At 43.3% G+C, this 13281-nt stretch overlaps 1 protein-coding gene across 2 annotated transcripts in view; it reads left to right on the forward strand.

The window, feature by feature from the left end:
• The window catches only part of ELL3 (elongation factor for RNA polymerase II 3), a 118998-nt gene that overhangs the window by 35434 nt on the left and 70283 nt on the right, over positions 1-13281 (forward strand). The window lies entirely within an intron of this gene.

Below are 13281 nucleotides of genomic sequence, written 5' to 3' on the forward strand. Positions count from 1 at the left end.
AATGAATGTGTAATGTGTGATGCTTTAATTCTCTCATCCCCCTACCCTTAGACTTTTATGTTGTGATCACTCTGAATGGGTCCGCCACCGACCTACGAAAAATGCAAATCGGATGCAGACAAAAAATACATTTATGTGCATGAGCCCTAGGTCTGCTGAAGCCCAATACATTGTACACTCACATACAGTAAATCTCTTTAGGGTACCTGCACACAAGCGTAATACAGTACCAGCAAGTTTATGATATTTTACAAATCTCATGTACACTTTGTATTTTGGTTCCTTGCGGCAATCAACCAATTGTGCAGTTTTTTTAAATCTGCAGCGTGTCAATTTTTTGTGTGATTCCGCTCCTTCTGTACTGTAGAGTAGTTTTTCCCATAGACTTCAATGGGGTTTTAACTAACAGAATATGCGCACGAAAATCTGCAAAAAAATTATGGTGCAGATTTCATGTGGATTTTCTGCATACAAATATGCAGGGTTCGTCCACCACCAAGCACTGCTCCCATACAAGTGAATGGGAGTGCTCCTTGCACGTGCGGCACCTGCTCCCATTCATTTCTATAGGGCAGACAGCGGCCCCATTGAAATGAATGGAGGATGGCTGCGCATGCGCGTGCGCCCTCCATTAATTTTCCCGCTCCGTTCTTGTTTCTAGGTGCGGGTCCTAGCGATATGCCCCCATTGTGTGTGATGGGAAAACCCCTTTAATGTGTATAACGTTTTACTTATTTGCTCTGAACAGGTTATAATATCACGGATGCCTGAGTTGCGCTAGAAACAAAGCACAAACTCATAAATTGTGCTGTGTCTCCTAGACGTGGTTGAAGCATCTATGAACATGATTTTGGTTCCTCCAGGGCTGACAGTTCACTGACCGCGATTAATAGCATGAGGGCAGACTGTGCCTGGAGCCCACTAGCCAAGATGCATTGTGTCTGTGGTAGCAAAAGTGTTAAATGGACCAGAGTTTTGTAAATTCCCTGTAGCTTTGACAATACCTATTCTTAAACAAGTGGGGAACAAACTATTATTTCTCTAGACATAATATTACTATTATAATCCTAGATTTATATATAAATTATTGCATCAGAGCATGATAAGCTGGTCACTTAGGGCTCATGCACACAAACTTATTTTCTTTCCGTGTCTGTTTCGTTTTTTTTGCAGACCGTATACGGAACCATTCATTTCAATGGGTCCACAAAAAAAACGGAAGGTACTCCGTATGCATTCCGTTTCCGTATGTCCGTATTTCCATTCTGCAAAAAAATAGAACATGTCCTATTATTGTCCACATTACGGACAAGGATAGTACTGCTCTATTAGGGGCCAGCTGTTCCGTTCTGCAAAATACGGAATGCACACGGACGTCATCCGTACTTTTTGCAGATCCTTTTTTTGCGGACCGAAAATCACATACGGTTGTGTGCAAGAGGCCTTAAGCAGAGGTAAATCCAGTCTATGTGGACAGATATACATACGGTATATAGTTCAACAGTCATGAATTTCTTATGCTGTGAAACCTTTTCTAAAGACTACCTCGGAGCTGTCCCCTCTCCTGACATGTCTCTTTTAGCAACTACTTGCATTCCCCATGTAATAACAATTATGGATCTTGTTGTTCAATTATTTCTACGAGCTTTATGTCTGCAATAGATCCAACTGGGTGTTACCAGTTGGGGTGTGCCATGTGCAGCACTGATTGGATGGTGTCTGTGCAGGGGCACACCCCTAACCAGTAACAACCCGCTGAATTTTTATTACAGACTACTGATAATGAATTCATTAAAGGTGTTTTCCAGGCTTTTGGAGGGGGTTTGACACCCGGCACCCCCGCCGATCAGCTGTATGAAGAGAAGGCACGCGCCTTCCTCGCTGCTGCTATGTCGATGGCAAGCAGGGAGAGAGACAGGAGACGGCATACATGCACCTTCTCTTCATACAGCTGATCGGCAGGGGTGCTGGGTGTGGGACCCCCGCCAATCTGATATTGATTCCCTACCCTGAGGATGGGTCATCAATATTAAGAGCCTGGAAAACCCCTTTAATGTGGATCAGGGGTAGAGGAATGACACAACATAGTTATATGAAAAGATGCTCCATAATTATTCCACGAGGAATGCAAGTAGTAACTAAAGACATGCCAGGAGGTGATAGGACAGACCAACCTTCCTGTGATAAACCAGATATTTTGCCTTGGTGTCCATCTTCTTGAGAAAACCACCTCCCTAGAAGACCACTTTTAAAAGTAAATACAAATGCAAGCTATATGGTGCTGCTATATGGCGCTGCTATATCTCTGTATACTTACCTTGCATGCCTACATCCTGCAGGATAAAACTTACCAGGAAAGGTTAAAGGACCTTACCATGTATAGCTTGGAAGAAAGACGAGACAGAGGGGATATGATAGAAACGTTTAAATACATAAAGGGAATCAACAAGGTAAAAGAGGAAAGAATATTTAAAAGAAGAAAAACTGCTACAAGAGGACATAGTTTTAAATTAGAGGGGCACAGGTTTAAAAGTAATATCAGGGAGTATTACTTTACTGAGAGAGTAGTGGATGCATGGAATAGCCTTCCTGCAGAAGTGGTAGCTGCAAATACAGTGAAGGAGTTTAAGCATGCATGGGATAGGCATAAGGCCATCCTTCATATAAGATAGGGCCAAGGGCTATTCATAGGATTCAGATATATTGGGCAGACTAGATGGGCTAAATGGTTCTTATCTGCCGACACATTCTATGTTTCTATGGAGCCAAGTAGTGGGTGTTTCTAGGAGATGCATGGAGATGCTCTTTTTGTTTTGTATCAACTAATTGGACAAGCAGAATGACTCAGACATTATTATCCTTCTGATTATCTTCCCGTCTATGCCTCATTCACGCGTCAGTGTTCGGTCAGTGATCCCCATTAGTGATTATGAGCCCAAAACAGGAGTGGCTCTAAACAAAGAACAGATCTTTCCCTTATACTTGGATTGTAGGTTATAGTGGCTCACTCCACTTGTCACTGTGGTAATGGTGCTCTGCTGCAAGTGATTCACCTACTCTCTTAATTTAAACAAATATAAAATAATCAGCAGGCACTCACCATCTGAATTTCACATATGTAACACATTTAATATAATAAATGATTAAATAAAATATTATGAATAAAATATTAGAGATAAAATATTATGGATGTTAATACAATATATCTTAAACGTTATACACAGTATACGAAAACAATTAATAACCATATAACCAATTACAAATGAATAAATATCCAATATGATGGAATCAATTCTAAAAGTCGAATAAAAAAAATGTAATAAAAATTTGAAAATCAGAGAAGTATCACCTAGAATTATTTTCATGGGATTTTTTTCTAATAATATTCGAGTGCAATTTCGAATGTCCACTAGGTGTACTTGTCTATTTGTCCTTGTTGACAATCCAATACATTCCAATACAAAGTTCGTTGCAGAGTGTGCACAATTATAGTGTATAGTCGACCAAATTTCGATCGGTCTTTTATCACAAATATCCATGATTTATGCCCTGAAGTGTCTGTTATTCTCAATAGGACACTAAGGCTGTGCAGTTATATCAATGGGTGACTTTCGAATTAATAGTTCGATATATTTTGCATAAGATTTAAATAGTCAATTGTTCTTATAAAATTGGATTGCGCTTACTTTAAGCCACGTGGTAGTAGAAAGATACATTTTAAGAAAAAGACACGTTTTAAGAAAAAGACAAAGTTGTTAATTGTCTTGCATAATTCTTGCTTTTTCGGATCTGTACTTCTTAATCCTGCAGGATGATTTAATAAGTAGTTTGGTTTCTTTAGTCTGCCAGACGCGTTTCGAGGTGACCGCACCTCTTCCTCAGTGGCTTTGGTTATATGGTTATTAATTGTTTTCGTATACTGTGTATTGTATTGTATTAACATCCATAATATTTTATCTATAATATTTTATTCATAATATTTTATTTAATCATTTATTATATTAAATCTGTTACATATGTGAAATTCAGATGGTGAGTGCCTGCTGATTATTTTATATTTTATCTTTCCCTTATACCTTATGTCTGTGGAGGCTCCACTCCTGGTTTGGGCTCACAATCACTGATGGAAATCACTGATCAAACACTGATGTGTGAATAAGGGCTTGTTCACACAAACGTATGGGTTCTGTTGCCGTATTACGGACCACATATGCAGATCCGCAATAAACTGACACCGTTCCGTGTGCATTCCGCATCATGGATGCAGACCCATTCCCTTGAATGGGTCCGCAAAACCGGAGATGCTGAGCGGTGCGGAACGGAAGCACTGAACGGAAACCCACGGAAGCACTATGGAGTGCTTCTGTGGGGTTCAGTTCCGTACTTCCATTCCGCACAAAGATAGAACATGTCCTATCTTTTTGCAGAACGGAGGGATGCGGACCTATTCAAGTTGAATGGGTCTGGATCCGTCTCAGAGGCCTCACGAACGTTCTCCGTGCATTGCGGACCGCAAATTGTGGCCCCAATGCACGGAACGGAAGCCATACGTTCGTGTGAACAAGCCCTAAAGCTTATATTACACTGGCAGATAATCTTGAATAGAGATGGCCAGTTCACAGTGTTGGCCCGCAAACACATGCGATCTGCCATCTTAACTGACAAGTCAGGCGAGGCACAGGTAAGTTGTTACCTGTGCCTGTGCGCGAGCCGGTCTGAAATGAAATGCGGTCTCCGGGAGCAGGCAGTTCCGAGAACGACCCCCGGAAGCCGTTCTCGGAACTGCCTGCTCCCGGAGACTGCATTTCATTTCAGACCGGCTCGCGCACAGGCACAGGTAAGGACTTACCTGTGCCTCGCCGGACTTGTCAGTTAAGATGGCAGATCGCATGTGTTCGCGGGCCAACACTGCAAACTGGCCATCACTGATCTTGAAAGCTCGTTAGTGATGATCTTGCAGTGTAAGGCCTCCTGCATACAACCGTAGGTGTCCCGTTGCCGTATTGCGGACCGCATATGTGGATCTGCAATTCACGGGCACCGTTCCGTGTGCATTCCGCATCACGAATGCGGACCCATTTACTTGAATGGGTCCGCAAATCCGGAGATGCGGATAGGAAGCACGAAATGGAACACTACCGAAGCACTACGGAGTGCTTCCATGAGATTCCGTTCCATACTTCCGTTCCGCACAAAGATAGAACTTGCAATTCAAGTTGAATGGGTCTGGATCCGTCCCAGCGGCCGCACGAAGGTGCATTTTGCTGTCCGCAAATTGCTGTACCCAATGCACAGAACGGAACAAATACGTTTGTGTGCAGGAGGCCTAATACTGCTGCCAATTACACACTCGTTCATTGGGTAATTTGAATCTTTCAACAGGTTTAAAAATCATTGTTTGCCGCTATGTAATCACAATCTGCTGCCTGCAAACAGTGCTTCAGTATGGGGACAAATGATGGCATTAGTGATTGTTCATCCCCATATTGGGGAGAAGATCACTGCATGTAAGAGTAGTGTTCTCCTCCTCTGAAGAGCAGGCGATTGCTAGGAAGGAACGCTTCCTTCCCGATAATCACCTAGATCAGTGATGGTGAAACTTTTAGAGGCCGAGTGCCCAAACTGCAACCCAAAACCCACTTATATTTTGCAAAGTGCCAACACGGCAATTTACCCTGAATACTACAGTGCAATATAGTGTATCATTATCATTTAGCTATAATAGCCTGTCTGCATTCAGTGCGCTGCCTGTGCTGTTCATAGTGCGCCCTGCGCTGATGAATGGCAGGAGAAGTCTAAGGCAAATTGGTACACCATAGATTTTCTCCAGGGTGCGGGACCCCCACAGATGAGATATTGATAACCTATCCTGATAGGTCATCAATATTGTCATGTGACTGTTGTCCCATAATTCCTTGGGGCAGTGAGACGTGTCTTCACATCAGCAGATCATGTCACACTAACCACATCCCATGTTGTTACCAATCAGGCTTCCTATATCCTACGTGCATGTTTTTTGTGGGACAAGTTGTACTTTCTAATGCCACCACGTAATATTGCATACAATGTAGTGTCAAGCTGGAAAAAAGTTCCAAATTGGGTGTAATTGAAAAAAGAATCCACAATTCTACCACACTTTTATGGGTTTTGTTTCTATTGCTTTTCCTACGCGGTAAAACTGACCCGTGAAAAGCATTGGAGCCTCAGCAGGCCCCAGCCTTTCACAGACAACGAACGGCTCCCCCGATCGGCGTGTGGGGGAGCCGTTTCAGGCCCAGAAGCGCAGTGCTTCCAGGTTTTGCGCTCTCAGATGCCGTGGTTACATTTGACCACGGCATCTGAGAGGTTACATGCTTGCGATCTGCATTACCACTGATTGCAGACATCATTCCGGGTGTCTTCTGTATGAAACAGCAGAAACACTGCAGCTATGGCACCAACACCACTCGGGCTATGGGCGCCATCTTTAAAGACCCGACTTCTGTCGGACTATTAAGGTGGCGATAGGGAAGAAGCAACTCAATAGCTAACCATGGCCATTTTCTAACCTACTGTTCAAAACTGGAGTGAGTGGTGCTAAAATGCAAAATGTCACAAAATACAGATAACCCCCCCCAAAAATCAACAAAGCCTATTTGATGACATTTTGAAGCCAGAATTCCGGAGGGCTTTATAAACTATCCCCCTCCCCCTCCATCAATTGTATTTCTATGGATTGTGTAGTTGTGTAGGCTAATGTTGCCATGAAAGCTGACAATTTACAAAAAGTCTGCGTAGTCCCACACTATTTCAGTATTATATTTTATTTTTTCTGCTTTCATCCTCTTTGCCTTATATATGTATTTTTGGACTTGTAGCTGAGCTACAATACGACATCCTATGGATAAGAGCAGCGCTTATTCTTTAAGGAAAATAGGTTGTTTTCTCTAATTTATTTTTACATCATTCTTCTTTATATGTTGTAGATATGAGTATTGAGGTTGTGCCTTACAGTCCTGAGCACTTAAGGCCCCTTTCACACGAGCGAGTTTTCCGCACGGGTGAAATGCGTGATGCGAACGCATTGCGCCCGCACTGAATCCTGACCCATTCATTTCAGGGGGTCTGTGTACATGAGCGTTGTTTTTCACGCATCACTTGTGCATTGCGTGAAAATCGCAGCATGTTCTGTGTTTTTCACGTAACGCTGGGCCCATAGAAATGAATGGGGCTGTGTGAAAAACGCATAGCATCCGCAAGCAAATGCGGATGCAATGCCTTTTTCATTGATGGTTGCTAAGAGATGTTGTTTGTGAACATTCAGTTTTTTATCATGCGCTTGAAAAATGCATCAAAATGCATTTCACCGGCGCGGAAAAACCAGACCACTGAACGCAATCGCCGATAAAACTGACTGAAATTGCTTGCAAAATGGTGCGACCTAATCCCTATCATTCGTATAAAAGGGGCCTTAGAATGGTTGACAAGACTGTAAAAAAAGTTAGTAGTAAATAAGACAAAAAAATAATAAGACTATCTAAAACAGCATTTTTACACCTAAAAACAGGTGCAGACACTCTGTGCCCTATGTGACTGGAGTTTTCCTTTAGTGTTTAGACGCTGTCATTTACATTTGTAATAGGGTTAGGGCTCATGCCCACGAGCGTGCTGGTTCAGTGCCCATATTGCGGACTGTAAACTGCCAGTTCGCAATATACTGGCACTGGCCGTGTGCACTCTGTGGTGCAGATGCAGACCCACACTTGAGTGGGTCCGCAATCCGCAACATACAACTGAAGATAGGACTTCACCTATCTGTTGTGGGGCGTAGGCACGGATCAGAAGCCCACAGAAGCACTACGAAGCTCTCCGGTTGGCTTCCCATCTGTGCCTCCTCATCGTAAAAAGAACATGCTCTATCTTTGGTTGTATGTTGTGGATCGCGGACTCATTCAAGGCAATTGGTCCGCATTTGCAAATGGAGTTCACTCGGCACAGGTCCCACCCTTAGGCCTCCGTTTCCGTTCCGGTTTTTTTGTGTTCTGTATACCGACCGTATATGGAACTATTCATTTCAATGTGTCTGCAAAAAAAAAACGGAAGGTACTCAGTATGCCTTTCGTTTCCGTATTTCCATTTTTCTGTTCCGTTCAAAGATAGAACATGTCCTAATATTGTCCGCATAATGGACAAAGATAGTACTGTTCTATCAGGGTCCAGCTGTTCCGTTCCGCAAAAAACTGAATGCACACGGACGTTAACCATTTTTGCGGACTGCAAAATACTGAAAATGCCATACAGTCGTGTGCAAGAGGCCTTAGTGATAGCAAAGGAAGTTTCTTTTTTTAAACCTGCAGATATTTTTTATTCGCCAGCTAGTTGTTAACCACTGTGAACTACATAACGTAGATGACTTGAATTTTATGGCACCATATAAAATCCATGAACACTTTTGGGTGACGGAATAAAAAAACTTCCTTACGGCATCTGGTTTGTTGAAATGGGCCTATTCGGTGTTTTACATTACACGCTGACAAGTACCTGAGTTTGCAGCCCATGATTTTTCATGCATGTTAGTCCCTCCCAAGGCTCTTATCATTCTAATTGCGATCTCCCTTGCGCCCATCTGTTTACAGATTGAGGGCCCCAGTGAGTTTGTTGCCTAATTGTTGGGTTATCCAGGGCAGCATCTGGATGAGCCCTCAAAGGAGATTCATAGCCGTTTTCAACACTTCAGCACAGCAGGTTCATTTAACCAAGGACTCTTTTCAAGCCAACCCCGACTTCCCACCAAAGGGCAAGGATGTGCTTGATTTACGGCAAAATGTTCCTGCCTTTCACAGTCAAAGCAACTGTTGGAAAAACAACAAAAAACACACATCCGGATTAGGCTATTATTGCACTTTACGGCAGTGTGATCCGGCGAGCAGTTCTGTCGTCGGAACTGCCTGCCGGATCCGCCGATCTGGATGTGACTGAAAGCATTTGTGAGACAGATCCAGATGCGGATCCGTCTCACAAATGCATTGCAAAAACAGATCCGTCTCTCCGCTTGTCATGCGGACAGACGGGTGCGTCTTGTATCTTTTTTCACATTTTTACGGATCCGGCATTCAGGTATTTTGAATGCCGGATCCGGCTCTAATACATTCCTATGGAAAAAATGCTAGATCCGGCATTCAGGCAAGTCTTCAGTTTTTTGGGCCGGAGATAAAACCGTAGAATGCTACGGTTTTCTCTTTTGCCTGATCCGTCAAAAAGACTGAACTGAAGACATCCTGATGCATCCTGAACGGATTACTCTCCATTCAGAATGCATGGGGATAAAACTGATCCGTTCTTTTCTGGTATAGAGCCCCTGTGACGGAACTCTATGCCGGAAAAGAAAAACGTGAGTAGTGTGAAAGTACTATATTAAAATTCATGCATAATGGTTGTTTTGTTATTATTAAACCAATTACTACTTTTCTTCACAATCATCTCCTTGGATCTCACACCGTGTAGCTGGTAATGCTGGCAATTGTTAGGTCCCATGCACACGATCATAGTTTTGGTCTATTTCCGATCCACATTTTTGGCGGATCGGATGCAGACTCATTCATTCTGCATCCACACGTCCAATCCACGCTCCTGCAAAAAAAAAATTAAAAAAAATTTGCATGTCCTATTCTTTTTCGTTTTGGGGAAAAAAATAGGCAGTTCTTACAGAGGTCAGGTCCGCAAAAACTGGCTATTGCAGAGTGCATGATGCCTTAGGGGTCATGCATACGACCGTATGTATTTTGCGGTCTGCAAAAAAACGGTTCCGTCAAAAATACGGATGACGACCGTGTGCATCCCGTATTTTGCGGAACGGAACAGCTGGCCCCTAATAGAACAGTCCTATCCTTGTCCATAATGTGGACAATAATAGGACATGTTCTGTTCTTTTGCAGAATGGAAATACGGACATGCGGAAATGGAATGTCCGTTTTGCTGACCGATTGAAATGAATGGTTTTGAATACGGTCCGAAAAAAAAAACGGAACGGACAAGGAAAGAAAAAAAGAAAATACATTTGTGTGCATTCACATGAACGGAAGGGCTCCCGTGCTGCGGACCGCAAATTGGGATGCTGCATGAGGATCGGAGACCCATTCACTTGAATGGGGTCCGCGATCCGTCTGTTATGCAAAAGGATAGAGCAAGCACTCTGTAGTGCTTCTATAGTGTTCCGTTCCGTGCTTCCTATCCGCACCATTCCGCATCTCCGGATTTGCGGACCCACTCAAGTCAATGAGTCAGAACGGTGCCCGTGTATTGCGGATCCGCATATGTGGTCCTCAATACGATAACGGGACTACGGTGGTTTGAATGAGCCCTTAGGCTGAGGCTAGACCTAAACTTTTTTGTCACATTTGCAAAAAATCCTTGTGAAATTGCTGTCCATAGGAAATGCATTGAGTAGCTTCCAATTCTCTATAAAGTTGTTGCAGCTAACTAGGCATTGCTGGAGCGATTTAAAGGGGTTCTCCAGGCCTTTAATATTGATGACCTATCCTCCAGATAGGTCATCAATATCAGATCGGCGGGGGTCTGACACCCGGGACCCCTGCCGATCAGCTGTATGAGGAGACGGCGCTCGCAGTGGGCATGTGCCGTCTCTCTTCTCTCTTCCTGCTCTGCTGCTGCTTTGCCATAGACATACAGCGGAGAGCAGGAAGAGATAGGTCATCAATATTAAAAGCCCTGACAACCCCTTTAATTTCTAGAGTTTATGCACAAATTTGAAGGTGATTTTATTTTTTTTAACCAAGAGATTATCATGTTATGGAGAAAAAAGTAGCCTGGAAGTTGCTCTGAGATTCCAGCATGTAGCGATTTTAAAATTAGTAATTAGTAATAAAAGTAATTTTATCTCTAGCGATTAAAGGGTTTATCCCTTGACTTATGTAAAAAATCAGATATCATATAGCACATGCCAGTCTGTTTCTTACAAAGCTAGAACCAGCCCTGTACCTCACATGGATCCAGAGATTCGTTGCTCTGCTAGATTTATATCAAGCTTAGAGCTCAAGGGGAGTGTCTTTTCTGCTGCAGCTCAGGGGGCGTGTCTCAGCTCTTCCTATCACAGCTCAGGGGGCGTGTCTCAGCTCTTCCTATCACAGCTCAGGAGGTGTGTCTCAGCTCTCCCTATCACAGCTGAGGAGGCAGTTAAAAGATGAAACTGAGCATGTGCGACCTTCTGAGTAAGCAGGTGGCGCTATACAGATACATTTTATTGAATAAGGTCTCGTTCACACGAAAATGTGCTGCCCGTTGCCGTATTGAGGACCGCATTTGCATATCCACAAAACGCAGGCACGGTTCCATGTGCATTCCGCATGACGGATGCAGACCCATTCACTTCAATGGGTCCGCAAATCCGGAGATGCGGAACGGTGTGGAACAGAAGCACGGAACGGAACACTACGGACGCACTACAGAGTGCTTTCTGGGGTTCCATTCCGTGCCTCCGCACCGCAAAAAGATAGAACTTGCTCTATCTTTTTGCGGAACTGAGGGATCGCGGACCCATTGAAGTGTATGGGTCCATGATCCCCATGCAGCTGGGCCACGGTCGGTGCCCGTGCATTGCGGACCGCCCGTGCATTGTGAACAAGCCCTAACTCAGTGACTATGCTACATTTTTTATTACATGCATGGGTGTGCTGTCTGCATCTGTTGCTCCATTCCGTGGTCCGCTCCAAAAATATAACGTCCTATTCTTGTCCATTTTGCGGACAAGAATAGGCAGTTATATCAATGGCTGTCCGTGCCGTTCCGCAAATTGCGGACCGCAAAACACACAACGGTCATGTGCATGTAGCCTTTTAAATATGTATTATTGTATAAGCCATGGCCAATAATTTACATGAGGTATATAGTCTACTGGCCTTTCTTTATTTTCAAATTGTGTAGAATATACAGTATGTTGAGTAATCTATTTTATTGATGGCCCAGAATAAATCTGTCCCATTAACCCTGTGGTCGGTGTAGCGATACATATATATATACCTCCCCTAAGCCATGCAGTCAACCAATGAAGTCTATCATCTTTTAATACCTTCGGTACTATTTTTTTTTACAATGTGGAAAGAAAATTCCTTTTGCCACATGGAAACCATCAACAGGTCGTAGTTAATGGATCTTGAATTCCTTACATTACATGTAGCACATAAAATGCACTGCTGATTACACATGACCATCCAGACTATTCATATTTGGATGCTGTGGTGGCACAAAAATGAAGCTATGATAGGATCCATCAGCAGAAGCCATTGTGATTTATTAGTCTCCAGATACCAGCAAATCTTTCCTACACTTGGCAAATGAATTCCACATAAAGAGAAAATGCAGATATATTACAAAGATGCTATTGCTAACTATATACCAATAATTCAGAATCACAGCTAGGCGAGAAGTTGGGCCCTAGGTGGGCCTCTCCCTCACCCACAGCAAGAGTAATAATAACGTTTTAGTAGCAGGGATCCATAGTATTTGGCATTAGATTCACTGAATGTTACTGTGCAGTGAGGCTATAATGGAACAGGAGAAGCTGATGACTTTGTCCGCGGAAATAAGTGTATCACTTTTTAAGAGAGGAGTACCAAGATAAGGGGGTCATTTACTAACCAGAAATACATCTATATTAGGCGTATTTTTTTTGTAGAACCTTTGCACCGCAATCTCACGCCAGGTCTAAGACAGTGGGCGTGGAGGGTGCGGGGAAGGGAACGGGCCAGCAGGCCCCTCTCATTTACCATTTTCTACACCTGTTTTAGGCGTAGAAAATGGTCTTAACTGTAAGACAGCTAGGAAGTTGTCTTAAATTTAGAAGCGGCAGTGGATCCACCGAAGTTATGAAGAGACCGACTCCTCTACAGAACTGTGGTGGATCCACCACCAGTGCAGGGCTTTATTAAGACCAGCATCTAAAACGCTGGTTTTAATAAATGTGCCCCTAAATGTTTGCTATAGGTGAATAAAAGTCTAGATTTGTGCATAAAATAATGAGCAATGTTGGAGTTCACTTTAAAGATATAAGTGGATGATGTAATTTCTTTGCTAACAGTATTATATAACCATATAAAAAGTCAATGGGACATAGGCGTAAAATTATCACAAGTCCCCTTTGTTAACCAGCCGTGCGACAATATTTATAATATGCGCAGCCGGTTTTACACCATGTCCGCCAGCTGGGTTGGACGGGGGTGGAGTGTGGGGGTGTCGGGGGCCATGTTGGGTCTCGGACTCCAGCCCTGGCAAATATTCTAACATTTA

This window comes from Bufo gargarizans, chromosome 2, assembly GCF_014858855.1.
Source record: "Bufo gargarizans isolate SCDJY-AF-19 chromosome 2, ASM1485885v1, whole genome shotgun sequence".
Lineage (NCBI taxonomy): Eukaryota > Metazoa > Chordata > Amphibia > Anura > Bufonidae > Bufo > Bufo gargarizans.